This window comes from Echinops telfairi, unplaced genomic scaffold (assembly GCF_000313985.2).
Source record: "Echinops telfairi isolate 266 unplaced genomic scaffold, ASM31398v2 ScPeMD7_7458;HRSCAF=8496, whole genome shotgun sequence".
Taxonomy (NCBI): Eukaryota; Metazoa; Chordata; class Mammalia; order Afrosoricida; family Tenrecidae; genus Echinops; species Echinops telfairi.
The window spans coordinates 15,061,629-15,073,453 of record NW_022111358.1 but is presented as its reverse complement, the minus strand read 5'-3'; the positions used below and the strand labels follow the sequence as shown (position 1 = coordinate 15,073,453).

General features: G+C 49.0%; 1 protein-coding gene across 1 annotated transcript in view; it reads left to right on the top strand.

Moving 5' to 3' along the window:
• Positions 1 to 141: 141 nt before the first annotated feature.
• YPEL2 (yippee like 2) overlaps positions 142 to 11,825 on the top strand; it is a 57,159-nt gene continuing 45,475 nt past the window's right edge. Inside the window, exon 1 of the mRNA XM_004707013.2 lies at positions 142 to 160. The gene's annotated coding sequence lies outside the window, so the exon portion shown is untranslated. The remainder of the gene's footprint in view (positions 161 to 11,825) is intronic.

Genomic DNA, 11,825 nt, shown 5'->3' with positions numbered 1-11,825 from the left:
TCGTGCCCGGCCGCTCCCCGGCGCCTCCCTGGTGCCCTTGCCCGGGGTGTGGGCGCGAGTTGTCCTGCTCGTCTGGATGGGGCCCTCCTGAGAGCCCCGCCCGGGCACCGGCGCTCGTTCCCGCAAGATTGCCTTCTGTGGCCGCTGACCACCTCTGGAGGTCCTGCCTGTTAGCGGGGCGGCCGGGGAAGGGGGTGGGGAGACGGGAGTCTGTTCCTTTGGACCTCTTGCCCAGGGTCCTGTCACCTCTGTCCAAATCCTTTTAGCCGCTGGAGTTAAAAACCCAAGTGAGCGCCTTTTCCAATGTTCTCTGTTCCGAGTGCAGCCGACCCACCTAACAGCCCGCTTTGGCTGGACGGCACGAGGAACGGCTCCTGAGCGTTGGCTGGGCTCCGGCTTCCTGGTCTCCTTGTTGACTCGCTCTCCTTGCTTTCCGGGAGCCTCGTGCCCGTCCCGGGAGCCCTTTCCTCTAGTAAGGCTGCTTCTAACCAGGCATCCTACTCCCACCTTCTAGTCCTACAGGGTGTGCAGCCCAGCCCCAGGGCTGTCAGCCTCCTACCCCACAGGTGATCAGAGGTGCAAAGCCAGGAGTAGGGGTGGAGAAGTAGAGGGGCTTGCTCCAGGTAGTGCCTACCTGGCTCTGGGTGGGGCTTGATTTGAAGGCTGGAGTTACAGAGCCAGTGGTCCTTGGCTTGGATTCACCCATCCCTTTCACCCAGTCCCTGCCACCAGGCCCCATCATCTGTGCGTTCTCTCCCCTCCTTTCCTTCGCCCTTGTGCTGAGCCCTATACCTGATAAGGAGCATTTTCATGCTTACCAGTGATCTGAGCGGGTACAAGTGCTTTGCTGGGGGAGCAGGTCCAGCTTTAGGGGAGCTGTGCAAACATCCCTTTGGCACCATCCTCTGTTTCACCCCCACCCCCAGTCCCAGGGAGGAGGAAGTTGGGGTCCACGCTTTGCCTTATCAGTTTAGGAGTTGCTAACAGTATTTCCTGAATGGTCTTGTTATCTCTGTACTTGAACTAAAATCAAGAAGTTTGAGGTTAGGGCTAGAGAGTGGAAAATAAACAGCTTGTATTTTCCTTCTTGCCTTCAAGAGAGTGATTTTTCAACTTTCCTTGGGATCCGTAGTGAGAAAGCCTAGCCTGCCTTACACCCTGTGCATAGGGACCAGCTGAAACCGCCACTCTCCTGAACCTGCCACTCACTGCTGCAGCGGGCTCTGAACTGCAACCACAACAATTTGCTGGCCCTCCCCCCTTCGGTGGATTTCCTGGCCCAAGAGATCATGCCACTCAGTTTGAGAAACAGTTCTCCAGGGCAGAGGTCCTTAAGCTTAGTGTGCACGAGAGCTCAGTACTGTTTAAAAATGGCTGGTCCAGAGATGTTTTCTTCCCAGTGGGGCACAAGAAATCTGCATTTTTAATAGTGGGCCAAGAGATTGTGGGGCTGATGGTTGATAAGAAACCCTGCCCCTGCAGGAATTGGGAGCCAAGAACAATGAAGAGCATTACCTAGGATATGACATGTGAAAGCCTGGATCTGGGGTGAGACCCACACTGTGTGGCAGCAGGGCATCTAGCATTCAGCTGCGGGTCCTGCCAGTCAAGGCTGGGAGACAGCCGCCCTATCGCACATACCTCATTGGGGAACTGCTGTTAGGATACCACTCCGTCTAGGTGCATGGGGGTGGGGGGCAGGCAAATTGATGAGTTCAAAGACACAAGTGCATTTTCACACGTTTTAATGATTTGAAAAGCTTTGAGACAGTGGGCATAATTGTGCCTGGGGTATTACCAACTGGACAGTCTGAGAAAGGGTTAATCTGGCTTATTTTCGTACCTGGGTATTTCAGACTGCAGCCTGGGGGAAGGGCAGGCTGGTGTCTTTGTTTTGAGTGCTGGAAGTCAGTGTTCTCTGGTCCCTGGAAGTAGAAGCACAAGCTCCCACACTTCCTTGCCTACCCAGGCCGGGTCCTTTCCTTCTGTCACCACTCTGCAGGTGTATCTTGGTTGTTCTCCAGTGGTTGAGGCTGCTTCCTCTTTCTTCCCTTCTAACCCAAACACACGCACCTGATGCAGCCGTGCCTTGTATTTTTCCCTCGTAGGAACGGTGCCCAAACATGTTGGTGGAAGACATTTCACTGAGTTGATCAAAGCTGCAATTTAGCTTCAGAAAGGACTCTTATTTAAGTTATCCACATTCAGGTGCAACTACCATGCTTCTTGCCAAAAGTGTGTCTTTATGAGGGAACATTAACTGTAGATAGGGTTGTTTAAATTAACTTTAATAATGCTCAGTTTGGCCAAGCAGCCCACATTTCGAATGTTTAGTTCTGAGCATATGGAAAAAGAAAAGAATGGAAGAGATTCGGAAGGAACAAGGCGAGGACGAGCTGAGAAAAGACTGAGGATGGTGAGGTGGGACACAAGTGGTAGGATTTATGCCAATGGTAAATGCTTTGAGCTTTTCGCTAGAGTTCCTCCTGCAGCCACGGGGCGCCCTGAGAGTTGTTTTTTCATAGGATGAAAGGGGAGAGGAAGTACCTATTAGAACGTTAGCCTCCGGTGATGGAAAGCTAGGACTCGGAATACCAAGTCCAGCAGTGAAAGTGTTTTGTTGTTGTGTGCCATTGGTTCTCAGCAACCCTCTAGAACTTGGTAGAACTGCCCCACAGGGTTTCCCCTAGGTGACCAGACAGTCCCGATTTTTAACAATCTGTCCCGTGTCCCGCGGCGTTTTTAAAAAGTCCCAATTTTTGGAAAGAATGCCCGACAAGCTAGGGTATACAGTTTTCGGCTGCCATGTGGCTATTTTGCCAGGATATGAGTTTTATCAATGCTGTCTCGCTTTACCAATGCTAAAATCTGGTCACCTTACCCTAGGTGGTCATCTGTAGAGGGCCAGGTCACCTGCTCTTCTCTTCCACAAAGCAGCTAGTGGGCTTGAACCTTTGGGCTAGTAACCGAGTTTGGGACCATTGTGTCACCTGGGCGCCCCAGGCTTTGTGTGACAGGGCTAACATTTTCTGGGACATTTTCTTGATGCCTCAGTTATCCTTAACAAAAGGGGATGTGTATTTCCATGGCAGCGTTAGACTGCTAACTGAAAGGTTGATGGTTCTCACCACTCCCTACTCCTCTTGAGAAAGATGAGCCTGTCTGCTTTTGTAAATATTCACATCCTTGGAGACCCTGTGGAGATTAAGGGGGGTCCTATAGGGTGGTTCTCAGTCTGCTCCACAGCCAAGGGCTTGGTTTGTTTAGCCCCCTACCAAAATTTCCCTCGGTGCCAAGAATGTAATCCTGAGGGTTGACCATAAACAACGTCTAGTCCATTGGACTCATAGTGACCCCGTAGGACAGGGTAGATAGGGTCCAACTGCCCCTGTGGGTTTCTGGAAGTCAGTAGACAGTCCCAGCTTTCTCCTGTAATGCAGCTGGTAGTTTTGAACTGCTGACCTGGAGATTAGCAGCCCAACCCATAATCCCACCAAGGCTCATAGGGGTCCCCCTAGAGCATAGCTAGACATAGAGAGTGGCTGTCAGCTCCACAGCCACAGGTGTGTTGGTTTAGCACCTACTGAAATTTTTCCCTGGGTGCTGTAGATAGGACCCCCGAGGGCTTATGCCTTCTAAATCAGATCATGCTGCTCACTAGTTAAAAACCTTTCTACTGCTTCCCTTTGCCCTTGAACCACAATCCAATTTTTCCCTTAGGCATTGCCTGCTCTCCCTCCCCCAAGGCCTCCCACCTCACCTGCTACCTGTCCCCTCCTTGCCCCCTTTGTCCCAGCCACCATGCCCTTCCTGCCTCCCTTATTCCACTCAGTTCTTCCCAAATGCCTTTCCCCACCCTCCTTTCCGTTGGGTTTTGGTTGGCTTCTCTCACTCACCAGGGTCTGAGCCCTTCCCTGATCACTTATTAAGAACGATTTCCCTGCCCTGAACCTTAATCAATTCTCCTAAATGTCCTTGCTCTTCAAATCACTTTAAAGCCCTCTCAAGACAGGCCTGTTTGCTAAAAGAACCCTGGAGCTGAGCGGTGGCAGAGTGGTAGCTACTTGTTCAGCTTTGAACAGAAAGGGAGTTAGCGGTTTGTTGGAGAGGAGTCCGGGTGGCCCTGTCAGGTAAGCATTGGACTGGTGATAACAAGTCATCTCTGAAAGGCAGAGATGAACCTCTCTTCTCCTGTACAGATCTTACAGCTTTGAAGCTCTATAGGACTGCTCGGTGGGTTCGTTGGTGCTGCGTTTCGTTTTGGTTTGTTTGCTAGAAGGAGCCTCGGTGAGGCAGTGGTGAATCACTTGGTTGGTAGTTCTAGCCAGTCTACCCTGATTCACTGTAAATTTTGGTGAGGGCAGACAGCGTGGTCTTTCTCCTGAGGAGTAGTTAGTTTGGTGGGTTTGAACCGCTGAGCTTTTTGGGCTCTGTAAAGATTCCTGCCTTGGGAATCTGATGGGGCAGCTCCACTCTGTCCTATAGAGTCATGATTTGGAGTTGACTGGAGAATGCTAAATGGGTTTTGGTTTTTCAGTGATTTCGTTTGCTCATTTGGAGGGCCAGTGAGTGAGTGGCTCGTGTCTTGCTGCCTGCTGACCGCAGGGCCTGTGTGGAGTGCTCGAGTGCAGTGCGTGAGTGACGGAATGAATGACTAGCAAGAGCCAAGGTCTCCAGTCTTTGGAGTGAGAAGCACTTCTTTTCATTTCCGCCCACATGGGCCAACGGACAGGGTGCCCTTAGCACTGTCCTTTCTTCCAGGAGTTCTGCTTTCCACGGTGATTTTCATTCCTTTGTTTCTTCGAGCCGTCAGATCTCTGAACAAGTCACGGCTCTCTGGTGGAGGTAGTGGTTTTCTCTTTAAATTTTTTATAAATCATTTTATTGGGGGCTCGTACATCCATCCGTTGTGTCAAGCACATTCGGACATTTGTTGCCATCAGGTCGTGGTGTTCATGGACAGTTCTTGCTGCACTGGTAACCTTATTCCAGGCCTCCCGTTGGTTTTCTCGGAGAAGCATTTCTATCCGTAATCTCATTTTCTTAACATGAGCAGACACCACAGGCAAAGCCAAGAGCCGGGATTTGGGAATCCAGTGAGTCAATTCTGACTCGTGGCATCCTCTCGATAATGCAGGGCAGAACTGAGGGGATTCCTTATAGGAGTACAAAGCCCATCACGGAGTGGCTGCTGGTTTCGAACTGATGACCTTGGTAACTACCAGGGCTCCTAAGGGTCCAAAAGACTTGTATAATTAGCCCTGTGATCATAGACAGTTCACTAAAATCCTTAAAGTCTTGGTTCGTTATTTGTCAAATGGGACCAGTGTTCGTCCTACCACACAGAGTGATGGGAGGATTAAATGAGAATGCAGGGTAAATGCTTGGCACAGAGCCTGGCACTTAGATGCACTCTGCTCGATGGCAGCAACAAACACATTCATAATTGGCTTCCCCTCGCTGGCTGGCTGGAACGAGTGCCTAACCTACTGATTTGGAGTTGGTTAGAGAGAGGTGGTGGCAGTGGTGATGAGGATTAAATCTTAAATAAATGAAGACCAAAAATATCACTTAGCTCTATCAGAACTGGAATGGAATTTAAAGATCGTCTAATGAGAAGCTGACTGCTGCCCAGCTCTTAACAAATACCCGTTGGAAGAAATAATATTTACGGGAGTTTTTGAAAGGATGTGTTGTCTACCTGCCCCCGCCGGTCAATCCTGGTTTTGCCCATGGATTAGAGAGGACAGCTGAAAGCTGCATGGTTGGGCTTTATTATCTCAGCCCTTCCTGCATGGTTTTCACTGAGATAAGCTTCCTTGTCCTGACCTTTGCTTCCATGGAGTGGAACAGGTCAGAAATGGCTTTTTGTAGCTTGCTACTTTGTTTCTTCTGTGAATTTATGTTGCGGAGAACTTCAACATCCCCTTTTAAGAAATTCCTGGGTGAAGTTTCTTTCAGAACCAAGTGTCAGGAAAAGTATTGTTTCTCACATGGAACTGGTATGCGTTTTTTCCTTTGTGGTCACTTGGCAATTTATATGACTGTGCATATTTCCCTTTTTGCATTGGCTGCCAGGAAGCACGGAGCCAAATTTGTAGCTTACTTTTAGTAACTGCCTAGGGCCTTGAGTGCAAATCTCCCCCCGACCCCCCAGTATTTATTAACCTTGTGATTTTTATTTTCATTAATTCCAAGTTAATGACTTTATTTATATTAAGGTCTAGTTTAGTGAAACGTTGGAGATGCAAATGGAGGCCCTGGCTTGCAAAGGGGACTTGCTTAGTACATGACTAATTAGGCCAAAGAGCAGACCGTATGCCATACTCTTTCTCATGTTCATTTTGGAAAAAGGCCAACTCCTGGAGCCATCCCTAACGAAGGTGCACCTAATATCCCAATAGTGGGCAAGAAGAGTCCTGCCAGTCTGGGGTGCCACGTGCAATCCGCATTCCCTTTTCTTTTGTCTGGGTCAACAGACTTGTGCCAACCCCCTCCTGGGAAGGTCCGTCAAGTCATGAAAGTCAGCTTCCCCACAGCCGAGAGTGCAGTTTGTTAGGGTAAAGTACGTGTAGTGCCTGCGGGTCCCCTGCCCTGTGTATTGGCAGGAAAGGAAGGCCTGACTCCATGTGGCAAACGGGTGCCGCTGAGTCGCAAACAAACTTGTAGGTGTGTTCAGTGTATGCAACGTCGGTTCCGACCGCGTGTAGAACAGAAGGGAACACTGCCCGGGCCTGCGCCGGCTTCACAATTGTTGATGGTTTGAGCCCATGCACACAGCCACTGTGTCCATCCATCCTCTTTCCCACTGCCCTCCTCTTTCTTTTCTCTTTCACACTGCCAAGCTGATGTCTTTCTCCAGGGACTGGCCTGTCCCCCTAACATGTCCAAAGTAAGGGAGACAAAGTCCTGGCCTCTAAAAGAGCTCTCTGCCTGCCCTTCCCAGACAGGCTTGTTGATCCTTTTGGCAGTCCCTGGTACTTCCAATATTCTTCACCAGCCCCACAATTCTCAGGTCTTCCATATTGAGAACAGTGGCCTTATTTTAGAAGTACCTGGACCCAAGGGAGCATAGCCTTGGAGCAGATACTCCTAGTGTAAACCTCTGCCCAGAGGTTAAAACTCAACCTTGGCTTTGGTTTATTTTCCTGGGTAATAATCACTCAAACAGCAGATAGTAAGCCCTTGGGGAAATGTGATGAGTTAAGATCTAGACCCTGCCCTAGTGAGTTCAAATAGAAGTGATAAGGGCCCATGTATAAATAGCCAGAGGACAAGGTGAAAGAGCTGAGGACTCAGGACAGAGATAAGGAAAGTAGGTGGGCTTTGGGGAAGTTGGAGATAAGGAGAATTGAAACAGGACTCTCCAGGGGAAGTGGAGAGGGAGCAGGGTGGGTGGGGTTCCATCTGCGCAGGAAAGATGGGAAGAATGCTGGATGTCTGTGAAAAATAGCTAATTGGCCTGGCTAACAGGAGTCCTCCAAAGCGAGGCAGTCCCAAGCCAGCTGACAAAGAATTCACTTCCAGGTTTTCCCAAAGTTCTACACACGTCTGAAGTTGGGAAATCACTGAGGTGTGGCAGTTTATCTCCCTGACAGAAACCAATCTTGGGTCTCCCTTCCCTTTTCCGTTTTTGACCCTACTTCTTGCCTGTGTGTCATCTGTTGTATTCGTCTCGTCTTCTTTGCTGATTTGGTCTTTCTTGGGGATCCCACCCTCAGCTTGCCCACCACCAAACGGACCATAAGGTAGAAATGGATCCCTTTTCAGTATTTGCTATATGAATGGATTAAGTATATTTAAGAACAAAACCTAAAATAGCATTTAGTTTGGCTTAAAGGAGCTCTGGTGACTGTTGGTGCCCTGGTGGCAATAGTGGTTACTTGTTGGGCTTTAAGATTCAGCCTTTTAATAAAATGATTAAAAAATTCAGTCTCAGAAACCCATGGGGCAGAGTTCCACTCTGTCCTATTGTTGTTAATTGTTAAGTTGGCTCCGACCCATATCGACCCTGTCACAACAGGGTCGTGCCGTCCTGTGCCGTCCTCACAATTGTTCTGTGCCTGAGCCCATTGGTGCAGCCACAGTGTCCATCCCTCTAGTCGATGGCCTTACTCTTTTCGATGACCTTCTACATGACCAAACACGATGTGCTTCTCCAGGGACTGGTCTCCTGACAATACGTCCAAAGGAGGCAAGACCAAGTTTTGCCAAACTTGCCTCTAAGGAGCACTCTGGCCTTCTCCCAATAGTTGTTAGAGCAGCCCATGGTACTGTCAATATTCTTCTCCAGCACCACAATTCAAATTCTTCCTTCTTCAACGTTTAACTCTCACATGCCTGGGATGCAATAGAGAATACCATGACTTGAGTCAGGCAAACGTTTAGTTCTCAAATTAACATCCTTGCTTTTCAATATCCTAAAGAGGTCTTGTGCAGCAGATTTACCAAATGCAATAATACATCTTTTCATCTCTTGACTGCTGCTTCCATGAGCTTTGATTGTGGATCCAAGCTGTCAACTTCAACCATTTCTCCATTTATTACGATGCTCCCTAATGGTCCAGTTGTGAGGATTGTGGTCTTCCTCACATTGAGTTGTCATCCATATGGAAGCAACCATTCTTGATCATCAGCAGGTGCTTCAAGTCCTCCTCAATTTCAGCAAGCAAGGTTGTGTCATCTGCATATCTCAGGTTGTTAATAAGCCTCCCTCCAATCCTGATGCCACCCACGTTCTTCTTCATATAATCCAGCTTCTCTGCTTTGCTCAGCATGTAGATTGAACAAGTATGGCGAGGGGATACCGTGCTGACATGCACCTGCCCTGATTTTCAACTGTGTAGCATTCCCATATTCTGTTCTCGCAACTGCCTCTTGACCCAGGGACAAATTCCGAATGAGCGTAACCAAGTATTCCTGAATTCCCATTCTTAAAGGTTAAGTACAGTTTATTATGGTCCATGCAATGGAATGCCTTTGTACAGTCAGGGAGACACGAGTAAGCATCTTTCTGCTGTTCTCTGCTGTGAGCCAAGACTCAGACAATCAGTGATATCCCTTGTTCCACTTCTTTTGTATCCCACTGCACCTCTGGCAGCTCCCTGTCCCACTGTCCTGTAGGGGTCACTGAGTTGGAACTTGGTATCAGTGAGGTGGCTCTGTTGGGTAAGAGGCTCAAAGCCCTTTGGAAGCCATCTCTTCTAAAGATTTACAAGACAGGTTTCCCGGCTTATTTGGCCTAACAACCCCCCCCCTCATTTTCAGGGGAGAAAAAGTTACACAGCACCCCTCAGCAATGGGAAACTTTTGTACTATCTATAGTCCATATCCAGGACAAAGCATGTGGAGCTGCTTATGCAACCCGCCCCCCCCCCCATCATTCCAGCCAGCGCCCACCCCTCCCCACATTGTGGTTTACAGCCTCTGAAGCCCTGCGTAGGGTCACTGAGTGCAGATTGATGCCCAGCAGTGGTTTTCCTTAATCTTGCGGACATGGCTCTTCATCTGTTTCTTTCAGGGGTTCGGACGCTTAGAGGGGAAAGATCTTCACATTTGACTGTCTTTTTAAAGCGAAAAAGAAAATTTTATGAGAACTGAAAAAGATCTGTGTGTGTCTAATTTCCAATTGCCCCACCTTCTAGTTAAGATTGTGTCCTTCAATGTACAACCAAAGCACTGAGACCCTGAACTGTTTTGCATTCACGATTAGTTGGTGTGGCCTCTTCTTGGGAATCCTGGCTGTGGGGCTATTAGCCTTTCTCTGGGGTCCTTTCTGCCTGCAGCCCTGCAAGGCTTATCTGGTTTAGAAAGGTTCATTTGGGTGTGGGCAAGATTAAAAATTCTGACCTTGGTCCTTTCTAGGAGAGTGACCTTGGGGAAATGGTTTAACCTGTGGAAGCTACCCCACCCCACCCCATCCTTTGGAAATGAGGGATGGTGATCGTACTGCCTTCCGTAAAGATTGAGATTGGTCTACAAAATCCAGTTCTCTGTCCCTGGCCATTCATTCCTACGAGTGGGGATCCACTAATGGCACCCAGCAGCAACAGGAGCCCTGGTGGCCTAGTGGGCTACACATTGGCTGCTAACCTCAAGTTCAGCAGTTCAAGACCACCGTTCACTCCATGGGAGAAAGGTTTCCTTAAAGAGTTAGAGTCCCAGGAACCCACTGGGGTGGTTCTGTCCCGCCCTGGAGGGTCACTATGAGTCACAATGGACCTGGGGCAGGGAGTTTAGGATTTTGGAACGACAGAGGCCTGGAGGCTTCTTAGCAGTCACTCCGGGGCCTCAGATGACTTCAGCAAAACACTTTCTGAGCTCTTTTTTATTATTGCCTGCCAGGCCCTGGGCTAGGTATACGGGATGATTAACCAGACGTGGTCTCTGGCCAGCAGTGGCTCAAAAATTTAGTGGGCAGACTGAGCCATAAACAACTAATTTTGTGGAAGTTTCTTAAATTATATGAAAAAGCGGCCCTGGCAATGTGCATGCCTCCCTTTCCTGTGCCAGGCCCATTAAAATCTCTCTGCCCTTCCCATCCAGAGAAGAAATCCTCCAGAAACTTATTGTCCATTGCTTTCAGATTCTTCCCTGCCCCGCCTTGCCTCTCTGTCAGTAAGCGGCACCTCTAGGTGACAGCTGAATAATTCCTTGCACAAAACACATCCATCTTTGGGTTGGTGGTGGCTGGGACTTTAGACACATGGGCATCTTTTTGAAGATGCTTGTCTTTATTGCTCTTGAGTTTTAAGTTCATTTTCCAAATTCCAGTTGTGGAAAGGCAGGGTGCCCAGGCACAGATGTCAGACTCTAGGGTTTTGGATTTATTTGAATTGGGAGATTAAAGTGGGAAAGCCAAAGGCATGCTGGCAGGGAATTGTATTGGCAGGTTTGGGATAGATGGTGTGTATTGAATTTGGGCCCCAGCTGTGCCTTGGGGGCCAGCAGTGGAAGAGAAGTTCAAGGTCTCACGGTGTCCACAGTATAAAGGACTCTTCATTTGTTCAGCAGACTTTTGAGGGTGAGAGACATGGCAATCAAATCATCTTCAAACTCTAGAGCAGTGGTTCTCAACCTTCCTCATGCCGCCACCCTTTCATACAGTTCCTCGTGTGGTGGTGACCCCCCAACCATACAATTATTTTCATTGCTACTTTATAACTAATTTTGCTACTGTTATGAATTGGGTGACCCCTGTGAAAGGGTCGTTCGGCACTCCCCCCCTAAAGGGGTCTAGACCCACAGGTTGAGAACAGCCGATTCACATGCTACTATGCAAGGCAGGGGGCGGGGGCAGTCAGGGATGGGCTCCCCGGTGAAGTAACCCTTAAAGGCTGTCATATCTCTTACCCTACTTTCTTTTTAAACTGCACCCAGGTGTATATTCATGTGAGCTTTTATACACAGCATCCATGTCCGTGTGGAGGAGGAGAAGGATGTTATTCTGCTTTGTTGCTCGTCAAACCCTGGCTTCATCCTCATGGGTTTCACAGTCACCCAGACTCCTGTGGTCCCAAATAGCCGCATAACACATCTCAGGACAGTCTTGTTCCAGCGAGTGCCAGTCTGGGCTGCCATCAGCCCCTCAGGTCGCAGTGGGGACATCGGTGTTGCATTTCACACGGGCATTCTTCCTCAGACTTCCTTGATTGCCCTTGCTGGAGCCTCATGACGTCTCTCCAGCTTGAACTCAGCCCAGCTACCTCTTTACCGATTTTCCAGACCCCCTTTTCTTTACTGGACCTTCCAAATGGACGTGTTCTCTCGTAGTAAAAGGTAGAGCCCTGTCTGGGGGTGGAGGAGTCCTCCACAGATGGTGCGGA